We start from the raw sequence: 12,038 nt of genomic DNA, 5'->3' as shown, positions 1-12,038 counted from the left end.
TTCTTTATAGTACAACTATAGTTGTACAGTATAGTACAACTATACTTTTTCTTTATAGTACAACTGTCTTTTTGCTTTAACACAAAAAAATCTATGTACTATAAATGCATCCAAAAGTGATATTGCACCTTTGTGGTGTTTGGAATGGTTAGTGTCAGTGTATTATAAGGTGATTATTTTGTGGCTGTGTTTTTTTTTTCTTTCTCTTTTGTCAAAGGACAATTTGATGGGTTAGGCTTTATATATCCTCTTTTCTTTCTGAAAAGAAACAGGAAACATAGCATTTAGTTTTGAAAGCAACTAAAATAGAAGTATTTTGTGGCAGATGGGATTTTTATGAGCTGTTTGTCACTATATACCAGTCTTGTTAAGGAGCAATCGTTTTCTGCTTCATTACACTAAGATAGCTCTGTTTAGGGTTCCACTCAGCTGTGAAATGACTTTAAAACTTCTATAAGGAATAGAGATGGGATTTTTATAAAAAAAGATTGCTAACATAGTATAAGGAATAGAAATAAAATGGTCAAACACACTGTTTTTTGGAAGCAGAGGGGAATATAGAAATGTTGTATTGCATACTTAGGTTTAATCTGCTGGTTTAAGATGAAAAGAGGCTCCAGAGTACTATTATTTTCTACACCTAAAAAAGGTAATGTTCAAGTTAGTCTATATATAAAGACTAAAAAGGCATTATTTATGTGAAAAAATAAAATAATATTTGTTTCTTTATGCTGCTGTGAGGCAGATAAAATACAAACAAAAGAATTAGGCGCACACAGACATCAGTATGAAAATAGTGGGCCAGATCCTCATCTCCCATACATCAGTGGACCTAGGCAGGTTTATGCCTTTCTTGAGTGTAGAAGCTCTGAATTTTTAAACCTTTGCATCTTGCCCTGGGCAATTAAAATTCAACATAGTCCCCTGGGAGCTCTGAATGACTCTGAGAAACGCAGGTGCTGGCAGAGCTCCTCTTCCAGGCTTTCCTGTTCCATGGCCCTGAGCAATGCCTGTGACATGATCTACCTTTCCAAGTCAATCATTGATCCAGACATCAGCCAAAGCTCTTACATGTTTACCTGCTCAAATTTAAGCACATAACATTTACTGGGCTTACTCATGCAAATTGACACATGTGACTCCAAGTATTTCTATGCTTGGCATTCATGTCGCCTTTTTCCCTAAGATGCCAAGACTCTTTTTCTTAATTCAGATGTCCAGTCTTTCTGAATATCATGTTATTTATTAATTCATATTTGATTCATTGATATGTTTAATTTTGGAAAATGTTGGCTTTCAATGAAATATGTTAAATCTTTCCTTAAATAAAACTTGTCTCTTCTGCCCTGAAATGACTTCTAACTAACTGTTGAAATCAATTTCAACAGTGTTGCCAAACTTCCTAGCCACTACTAAACAGCTGGTACTGCTATATATCTGATACACCTTCATGGTAAGTCTGTGCACTTTTTCATTATTCCCAGTGGAACAAGGTCTCCTTCTGGCTGAGTAGCATTCCTGTTTACAACTATGAATATTAAAAAACCAGAGCTATAACGCAACATTTAAAACATTGCAAGTATTGGTCCTAGTGTCCATATGATCAAACTTCTCCACATCTTACATTTTAATCTCATGCTTTCATACACATTTTTGTTCCTTTCTACACCCTATCAGATTTCACTGTGTTACCTTTGAAGCATGTCTTTGTGGTACTTCTTCCCTGTGACTATATTTCAGTCCCTTTTTTCCATGCCATTTCTCTTTCTCTCTTATTTTAATGCCACACCAAGACTTTATTCTTTCATATGGACTCTATAATATCTGCAATGAAGAATCTTTATTCTTAGTGTCTCTCCTCATGCCTTTGTGGACAGTACATCAGGAAAGAGACTTGTCATAAGGTAAAGCTGCACTGCATGGACATGGTTGACTTGTCTACAGCCAGTGGTTAAAAACCACCTAGTGGGCAGCACGTCTTTGTCCTGCTCTGCTCGTACTGGTGTGGATCCGAAACCTTGCTGTATGTTCACATAGAAGAGAGTGATCCCTGTCAGCCCTTCACTTTGTGTGTTGTAGTAGTCACTTTCTATGTATGTTTTAAAAGTTAATAAATTCAAGCGTCCAACCCTAACCCCACATCCACAGTCCTTGGCTCTGCTGCTGGGAATGGTCTATTCTTTCAGCAGCAAACCTCTGCAGTAGGAAGCTTTCCCTAAATGTGCAGGACCATTGTCAGGCTCCCTCTTGCTAATTCTGCGCAGGCTATGTGGAAAGACTCAGTCTCTGACTTTCCCATTCTTTCTACCAATGGGCAAGAAGAAAATGAATTTACACTTGCTGTAAGTGATTCCACAGTGTCCTGGGAATGGCTGCACCTGGAGAAATCCATATGTTCTCCTCCATCACTGTCGTTTGCTCCTAACCTCCTATTTCAACCGAGACAATCATCACCAGTGTTGTATTTCCCTTGGGACTCTGCAAAGGGGGAACTTCTAAACTTTTGGGTTCAGGCATGCTCCCTTCTACTTTGTCATATTTCACAGAGCACTTCCTTAACTTTAGAAAATTTCAACAGGACATCCATATCTGAGGTAATCACACTGGGCTTCTTTATAACTAATGGATAAAAATAGACACTTAGGACTGCTATTTATCTACTTGTTAGTGACATCTCTTTTGGGATGAGCTGAAATATGGAGGTCAACACTCAGGCAGATTAAACCCTTTTGAAAAAAAAAACCCTCTCTTCTTTCCACACTCGTGTGTTATTAGTTCTCAGCTCAGGCTGTATAGTTCAGAATAGCCTCTCCTCGTTATCATTTAGATATTTTCTCCAGCATACATGTTTGCACTGGTCACCTTAGTGTGGCCCAGTACTCTTTATATTAGGATCGTACACCAGAAAAATAGAGTGGCTTTGGGTTCAGCTAGTTGCTGTAAACCACTTTTTAACACCAGGAAAAAGTGTTAAATAATAAATAAATGGGGAAAAAAACCACCCCAAAACCCCAACCCCCAAACATTTATTTACATAATATGAAAGAAACAAACAACAAAATTATAAAGTTAATAATAACAGGTCAACTGGAATGAAAAGGAAAGAGTATATTTCTGTACTCGGCATTTAAAGCTCTAAACATTCATTTCCTTTGTGTGATTCATTTTAAAGCATGAGACAATTCAAAGCATACCCAGATGATGACTGATTGTACATTGCAGCTTTATGTTGAAATCAAAGAAGTCTAGATGTAGGCATCTCTAGGTTATTCCTCAGATTATTCTCTGTTACGCGAGTAAATTATTTCTCTCTCTTTGCTTTCAGATTTCCAATTTGCTCTTATACTTGCTTTTCAAAATATTTTTTGGCTTATTTTACCCTACTTTTGTTGAGTCTTACCATGCATAGGATGTGTGGCATCAGCTGGCAAAATAATCGTATAGAATCTTGTGCTTCAGAATTGTATTTTGCATCCCTTTTCAGGACTTAGAGCAACTCTCAGTTGTCATACAAACACATACAGCTCTTAGGGGTGAAAGCTTTGTAGTTATAGCCTCTGTGAATGTTTCAGTGAGTTAAGTAGCTACATCTCCCATGCAACCAGGACATTTGGATGTTTCTGGCACTTGACACGAAACCAAGACTTCCCTTTTACTTGCTTGGCATTGTTTCAAAATGTCAGAGAGATTCTGTGCACTCTGCTTCACTTGATGAAGATGCTTACTGCATATAATGGGTAATGGCCCAACACTTGCTGGTTAATGACAGAACAGGATCTCCAGAGAACTTTGCATTTCATCTCCTTCATTTACTTAAATAAGTAAATTTACTTAAATAAGTAAATGAGATATTCTGAAAGCATAAAAAGAGATTCAATTTCTGGTAACTATCCAGCTCAACTGTGGGGTCAATCAGAGAGAGAGAAAAATAAATTGAGTCCCAGTTTCAAAACTTTCCACATTAGTTTAACTTAGACTGCCACCCCTAAAATGATCCCAGTATAACTGTTTTCTCCACCAGTGAATCATCAAAGGACCTGCTATAGTAACGATATAGTCCTTCCTCCAAAACATAAAGGATTTGTCTGAATAATTCTCTTATCAAGTTCGTCATAGTGTTTTACAAATTACATTGACATAATTGCAGAAGCAATGGAGAGGTGTGAATAACCAGCTGAGTATGAAGGGTCACCTATCTTAAAACTAAATACGGGAGGTAGACAGCCCTAAGGGAAGCCAAATCAAGTGATCTGGCAGATTTGTCCTCTCGGACAGTTTGCGGCCATCACCCTTTGCAGCCGCAGCCAGTAGCAAGGCTGAGTGTCTATCCCAGAGATGCCAATGCATGTACGTACACACCACACATACACATGCACTCATATGGGAGGCCACCCTGGCCAACATAGGCAGAAAGCCATGCCTTTGCCAGCACCATGCAGACACAAACAGCCCTCACATAAGCATGAGCACAGGCAGCCTGGTCCTGTTTCTTCTTTCTGGGTAACCAGGACCAAAGCTCGCCAGTGTCTCTCACTCTCTCTGTCCACAAACACACACAACAGAGAGTGAGGTTATGGACAGAAATTAATAATAAAAAGGACAGACTGTGGTGAACAGGTGCAGGGCTCAGTCAGACAAGCGTGCTGTTGACTGGATTACATGCCACTGGCCCCTTTTCCCCCCTTATCTCTGTTTTTCCATCCTTGTTCCTACCTTGAGTCTCCCCTTTCCCTGCCTTTGGCCATTCACCTTAAAATATCCTATAATCAGTTTGCTCTTTCCCAAGAGTCTTGTAGCTCTTGTCCCCCCTCCATATCAGTTACACAGCTGTGGCTGAACCTACCCAATGCTTTGAGCAGTTCCTCCAATGGCCCATCAGATGCTGACCTGAGACCTCTGCTTTTGGTGGTGTCTCCATTTTCTTCTGTTTGTGTATCTGGTATTCAATATACTACTTTTTCTACCTTTTTTTTTTTCTTATTTTTTTAGTGGTGAATAGCCATTAGCCATATACCCTCACAAACCAGATTTCCTTACATACCTGATATCTACATGTCCTCCCCCTGCCACATATCCTTGCAGATACTGGCACCCCCTAGAACTCAGCTTGGTCAGCATCCTCCATTTGGGTAGATTTCAGTCCTTTTCTGTTTTTTCTACATGTAGGACTCGGCCAGTTGTTTTCTGAGGCTAGGATTTAACCACAGTCACTGGGAAGACTAACTCAAAATGTTTGTGAAACCTGTCTGGGATATAGAGCCTAATGCAAAAGAATGGATTTAACGCACGTTTCCCATGTGCTGAATGAGTGATCCATAATCAAAAAAAGAGGGGAGTATGTCCTCTCCAAGGACATGATGTGAGCAGTACCCAATCTGGTAGGCAGGCTCTGATGAATATCGATGAGCAGGTTTCCCATTGTATTATCCCAAGTTTTACAGAGCTCAGGATTAAAAAAAGTGTTTAGTCTGGACAAGAACATTTAAACAGGGGCAACTTGTGCTTGAGAAATTTCTGTGTTGAAAACCTGGGTAGATATTGTCTTTATATACATGCATTTACAAAAGTGGAAAAAAGTTTAGCAGAGGTCGCATGAGTAGGAATTAATAACTTTTAATCTTTTGAAGGGTCTTGGCTTTTACATTTACTTATATATGCTTCTTCCAGATGATTTTTTTTTTTGTCTCCTCATCATGTTTTCCATGGAGAACTTATTATTTTAAAGTGCATTAATTACGGGTTAAATTTGCAACTTAAATTCAACTGACTTATATGTGAGTCTTTGTGAGTCAGATGTATGTTCTATGAAATGTAGGAAGCCATATTTTTGTTATTACCGAAGCGGCATTCTTACTTCAATGATCAGTATCACTAATTGCACTTTTTTGTGCCTGTTTCATCTTGTCTATATCAAATCTTCTTAATTTCTGACTAATCCAAATTTATCAGTAATAGTAAATTGATGTACTACTTCCTAAAAGCTATTTTAATGTCTAACATATTCAGGAATTTTATACAGCTTCTATTAATAATATAAGCAAAGTGCAAGTGAAATTAATTTACATGCAGATCATGATTAAGTTATTCTTCCCAATGAATTGTGCAGCGAATTACTTCACGGTCATGTTGTAGCTTTGGATCAGCTTTCTGAAGGTGCATTAGCGTAGAGTTTTGATCCCTGTACAAGCGCTGCTGTCTGTACTTACAACATTTTGAGGACTTGTGTGACTGGTCAGCTGTTCACACCTAGGGACTGAAACATGACTATTACAAAGTTCTTCTGTCTTTAACTCAGTGTTACTCTTACAATACACATTTTATTGACAGGTTTTTAAAGAGGTGCAAATCCTTGGTACAGCCTGAGAGTAGCACTTTAATAGCCTTCTAAACTTCCTCAGATCTTTGCACACCACACCAATAATTATTGCATTTGGGAATGACTGGCAAAATCCAGGTCACACCATGAGTAATATATGGGTATGTCTAGACTCGTGAGTGTTAATACTAACTGTCTTCAAATAGAAAGGCAGGCTCACAGTAACTGTATATCTAATCACCAAGGTGGAAGTATGGGGATGCTGAGGAACCTTCTCCAGCATCTGTTGATTGTGTACCTGGAGTTTGCCTTGTAATGAGGGATTTAATTCCTATAGCTCTTCATCCCCCAGCTATCTCGGGAGAAGAGGTGACCAGAACAACATACGAAAATATGTATAACTATTGTGTGCAGTGCACAGGGTGTTAGTGTTCCAGGCTTTAATTCACTGTTTAATTCTATAGGCCTTATATATCTTTGAGTTATATGTGGAAATGCCATGAGTCCCAATGTACCAAGATATTGGACAGTACTTGATCCCATAAATGATATTCTCATATGCAAGTTCAGTCATTGAAATGTTCTTAAGACAAATATGGCCAATCACAAAGACACAGACCAATTTAATCTTATTTTAGATCTTATTAATAATCAGATTGTAGATCTGATTTTTGAAAAGGCAACTGGATTAAAATTTTATGATAATGCAACCTAAAGATGGTAGGCAACTGGCAGAAAGAATAGAAAGAAGAGGTATTCAAATAGGTGGTCTGCATTATATTTTGGAAAATCTACTGTGGAAAACACAGTATTGTTATTTCATTTAGATGACAATGAAAGCTACCAAATATATGGAGATTTTTTGCTATAAGCTCTGTGAACAGAAAGTACATGACTTTTCATGCAAATGAAGAGACATCATTTTAAAATTTGATTTAGTTTGTGATTTGCTCAATGGATGAGTTCAGGGGCTTGCACTGGCAGGTGTCATGCCATGGGGAGAAAAGGGGTTCAGAAAAGTGCAGGGAATCTGATAAGGGCCTCTTGAAGGGGCTCATGAGTTTTCAGCCTCATGAATATTGGAAAATCAGGTGGTAAGTTTAGGAGGCTGGCTACCTCAATCATAGGCATTTGCAAGCAAATTCACTGCTCAAAATTCTTTAAAAAAAAAGTCGTATGGATTAGTTTTAGACATACCTTGAATAATGAGAAAAAACAGTCATTTAGACTTCATTTTTTGCATATAAATGCATTATACAACTGCTTTGTGTAAGTGGTGCTATGTCTTTTTATCAAAGGTTCCATTTCCCTATTGCAGAGAAAAAGGAACAAGTAAAGCACTGGAAAGAGGTTTTGAGGCTACCTTTTTATTTTCCCAAAGTACTAAAATTGCTTTGTGTCATACCATTCATTACTGAGATGTTACAACACCAGACAGCTGCTCTGTATTATTCTTACCCTTGGGGACCATTTCTGTATTTTTGGCATCTCTGTAGGAAAATGCTGTGTTTGCTTGAGTAACTCCCAGTGCATTTGGGGGTCACTGTTTCTTCTAGTCATGTGGTTAGTTGTGTTTTACTATCTTGCGCCAGCGTGGGAAATACATGGGATCAAGATGCTTACTGATACAGTTCCACTTAAAAGCACAGTCATTTTCTCCCAAAATGTGAGAAGTAAAACCAAGTTATTGAGCACAGGTTTTTTGTCCAAGTGAGCTGAAATTGGAAAAGGCAAAATAAGTAGTATAAAAGGGTAGGAAATTTTATTTTTAACTGCTTCTTGAGCTATCAAAATCAAAATAGTTCCTAGCTTGGACACATTTAACTATCTAAAATGAGAGTCTTAACTGATGGAAAAAGACATAACTCAGTGACAGCCAAAGGCAGTTCACCTCAGCTGAGGATCTGGTTTGTAATATTTTTCTCAAATGATGTCCCTAAGCTATTAACATGACTGGGAAAAAAAAAAAAAAAAGAAAAAAAGAAAATTTCTTCTTTTGCCATTGATTATGACCTGATGTGTAGCATGCTAACTAAAGTCATATTTCAAACTGAATGTACTTACAAACAGTGAAAAGGCTTGAGAATCCAATTAAGGAAACTTTAAATGACTAAAACAACAGTCTGCAAGTAAAGCAGCAGTTGGTTTGCTTGCCTACAGAGAATTTGCAGGCAGATTTTATTATGAAAAAGCTCAAGTCCCCCAGGCTTAGTGACAGCTGAATCCTACAATATGCTACATTTGGCAGTAACTCTTAGAAGAAATATATATGTCTCTTTTTTCTGTTAAATATAGGTGTTACCTCTTCAGTATTACTGGTGCTGGGTATAAAAGTTTCCATCATAAAGATGAAGAACTAGACAGTTACTCTCAGGTGGCTCTACTAGATAGGTTTTTATGATCTTGCTATACTTCAGAATGTCAGGCATTTCTTTATTTCAAAAAAATGTAAAAGGACAAAACTCACAAGAAAGGAAATTAGAATCAGAGGAACCAACCAAACTTTTCAGCAAATCAGTTTTCCTTTCTACCCTGTATCATTTCACCTGTTTCTCTCCTTCCTTCTTTTTTATGCTCCAAACTTCTCAAAGCCTTTCTATGGTTTTTATGGGGAATAACTGAGCTTTTTTTTTCTGCAAAATGATGGATTTTTGACTTGGGGTTTTATAGCTGTACAGTTTTGTGACTAAAACCCAAAATCTTCTCTTTAAATACCCTAGATATTTAAAGAGAAGAGAGCTTCCTAGGACTGGAAGGGTTATAATTTTCTTCCACAAGAAGAGCTGCAGCAATCATGTATGAGCCACAGAGAGACCAAAGGATGATGTTGGGAATTGGCAATTCCTGGGAAGGCATATGCATTTCCAGCCATAATATTTTTATTACATATTAGAAAAGAATTACACAAAGAGTTTATTAATTACCTGTCAGAAGACCTTGAACATTAACTGTCTGCTGTTAGCAGATGCAGGTGTTCACACTGAGACTGAATCTTCACTGAAGATTTTGCCTAAGTCCTGACACTTAAGCGTGGGAACAGGGTCCACACTTTTAAATTACACACAAATGTTCAGAGAGCAGTGCTAAAAGAGGACTTAGATGCCTAAAGGCTTTCCAAGTGCAAAGGACTTCTAAATCCAGATGTCTTCTAAGTTTCCATTCTATAATCTACTTTTCAGTGGATATACACATGCCCTTTTTATCTAAAACGTTCCCACATTCTGTTTGCACTTGTCCACCATTACCCCAGGTAAACTGCTAGGTGCCTCAGTTTCACAGAGGTGCATAAATGAAGTTGGGCAGTGACTAAATCCCATGAAGAACCTGGTCCAGTAGGCATGCACTGAGTTTTAATTCATCACAAGCAGTATCCTTGGCAGGGACCTTCAAGCTTGGGGGAAAGGCAAGCACCTATTCAGACTCAGAGTAAAGAGACTCAACTCGTTTTCCCAAATGTAGGACTCTAGTGCCATTCCACTGCCCTGGGATATTCCACCTCTCCTCCAGCCACCTCCCTAGAAGGTCATGGTTATCTCATAAACCCTGTGTCATCCCTACCTTGTGCATATCTTGTATACCACAGGGAGTCTTATATCATTTGACACTTACATTTGGACAACCAAATCCTGCGCTAAATTACCAACCTTGCGGTTGAAAAATATTTTTTTCAAGACATGCCCTTTATTTTTTATTCTCTCTCTGCATTGATTTGGTGACCTCTTATTTTTCTTCTCTATCAATCTCTTGGATATGTTTTCAGTCAGGAGATAGTGTATTTCTTAAAATCATGGACACCATAGGCCTTTGCAGGAAGCCTCTGACACTCAGAGGTCAGTTTTTGATTGCCAACAACATGTTCGGAAAACATATCCTCTGTAGGTTTTAGAAGACAGAAGAGACAACACACAAAGTGGTGTTTAAGGAGGTAGCTGCTTTGTGTTGTAGGAGATAGCTGGGCAGGCACGTATGACTTTCCCAAAAAGTTTTGAGAAAGCTTGAATAGTTATGAAAACTGTATTTGATGTAAGCAAATGTAATAGTTGTCTATACAATGAAAGCACCGGGCCTCAGTCCACGCTGCAGGGTGAGCAGCCTGGGACCCAAGTGAAGAGCCCGTGAGGATGTTTCTGTGAGGTAAGATGGCTAAACTACCCAGCATTTACTGCAGGATACTGCAAACCTATCATCTCCACCTTGTCTGCGAGCCTTAGTGTTTGCTGTCCTGCTGTGGCTGGACTGCAGCAACGGCAACTGTACTCTTAACATTTTTCTCTCTGATGGGTACAGACAACAGCAGAGGCATTCATGGCAGCTTGCTATTCTCAGCCACAAGCCAGGGACTGCTGCTCTCCTCTGCACACCAGATAAACAAGCCCAGACTCAAATATACGCAGGGGAAAATAAAAGATTTTTGAGCATGGATAGTAAAGGGGTTTAGACTAAAATAATTGACTGTTCTTCAAGCATAAGCTGTGAGTGCTGGGGATTAAAGAGCATTCCTTTTCTTTTTACCTTTTTGATAAGGCTCCTGTTGCCAGTGTGTTTCTTATTTAATTAATACCACAGACAGTAAATCATTGCCTTGTTTCCAAGTTGTGGGAGCATTAGCCACTTTTAGAATGAAACCTGTTGTAGTGTGAAAGGAAATCCAAACAAATGTATGCTTCAAAATGATTATTTTACCCTGGAGACTTAATTTACACAAAACAGGTTATTGGAATACTGTAAAATTCCCACTAAAACATGAGAGTCATCAATTTTCTGTTGAGTGAAGCATAGCTTAAATTATAAGGATTTAATTACAGTAATGATTATAAAGTTGGGGTTGAAAGGTGATTCATGTTCTGAGCTTGATTTTCTTTTTCTGCTTCCTTTTCAGTATTTCTCTTTAGATTCCTGCTATATTTTCCCAAAAATCTTTCTCTTATAAGAGTAACTGAGTCACTCTATAATTGTGACTTTGTTTTCCCAGGAGCTGGTTGAATTTTCTATGACTGTGACTTTGTTTTCCCAGGAGCTCATTGAATTTTGAAGATGATCAAATAAAACATTTTAGAAATACAGAGCATGGCTCTGGTCAGTGCCGTAATGCACACTTGGCATTTCAGCACCCAGGATCTCTTCCGGGACTGCTCCATGATGGTTGAGCATGCAGGAGTGCTGATTTGAAAACACCTTCTACCTGCAGACTTCCCTGCCACAAGAGTATGCTGCCCCCAGCTTCCTTCCTCCCTCCATCCGTTTCTTGTCTGGAGACTGATTGGCAGCTACACTATGGTTTCTCAGTACAAATACTGCATTTTGTCACATTTCTGCCCTCTTCCCTTTGCTTAGCACCCTTGTTCCTCTGTGTCTGGTTTTGCCCACCCTGCCTGTGGTGGGAGTGCTGGGGTGCCTGCACTGTGTCCTGCCTCGTGCGCCCCATGGAAGCCTCAGAGCCAGTTGCCTTGACCTCACCTCATCCATACAGAGAACAGGGGAAGGAGATGGGTCATCAGTCACAGCTCAGCCTGCTGAGGGAATGATTTGGCAATCCCCTGGGTGTGTGCCAACAGGCAGCTGGAAGGGGAGGAGTTGTAAGACTAAAACCAGTCTTAAGACTAAAACCAAAGCTACAGCGTGTCAACTGGCATGGAATCACAGGATGACATGGTGATGATTCAGGCTGGAAGGGGTCTCTGGAAGTCTCTAGCGCAGCCCCCTGCTCAAAGCAGGGTAACCT

Source organism: Ciconia boyciana, chromosome 1 (genome assembly GCF_034638445.1).
Source record: "Ciconia boyciana chromosome 1, ASM3463844v1, whole genome shotgun sequence".
NCBI lineage: Eukaryota > Metazoa > Chordata > Aves > Ciconiiformes > Ciconiidae > Ciconia > Ciconia boyciana.
Note: the sequence above shows the minus strand (reverse complement) of the source record.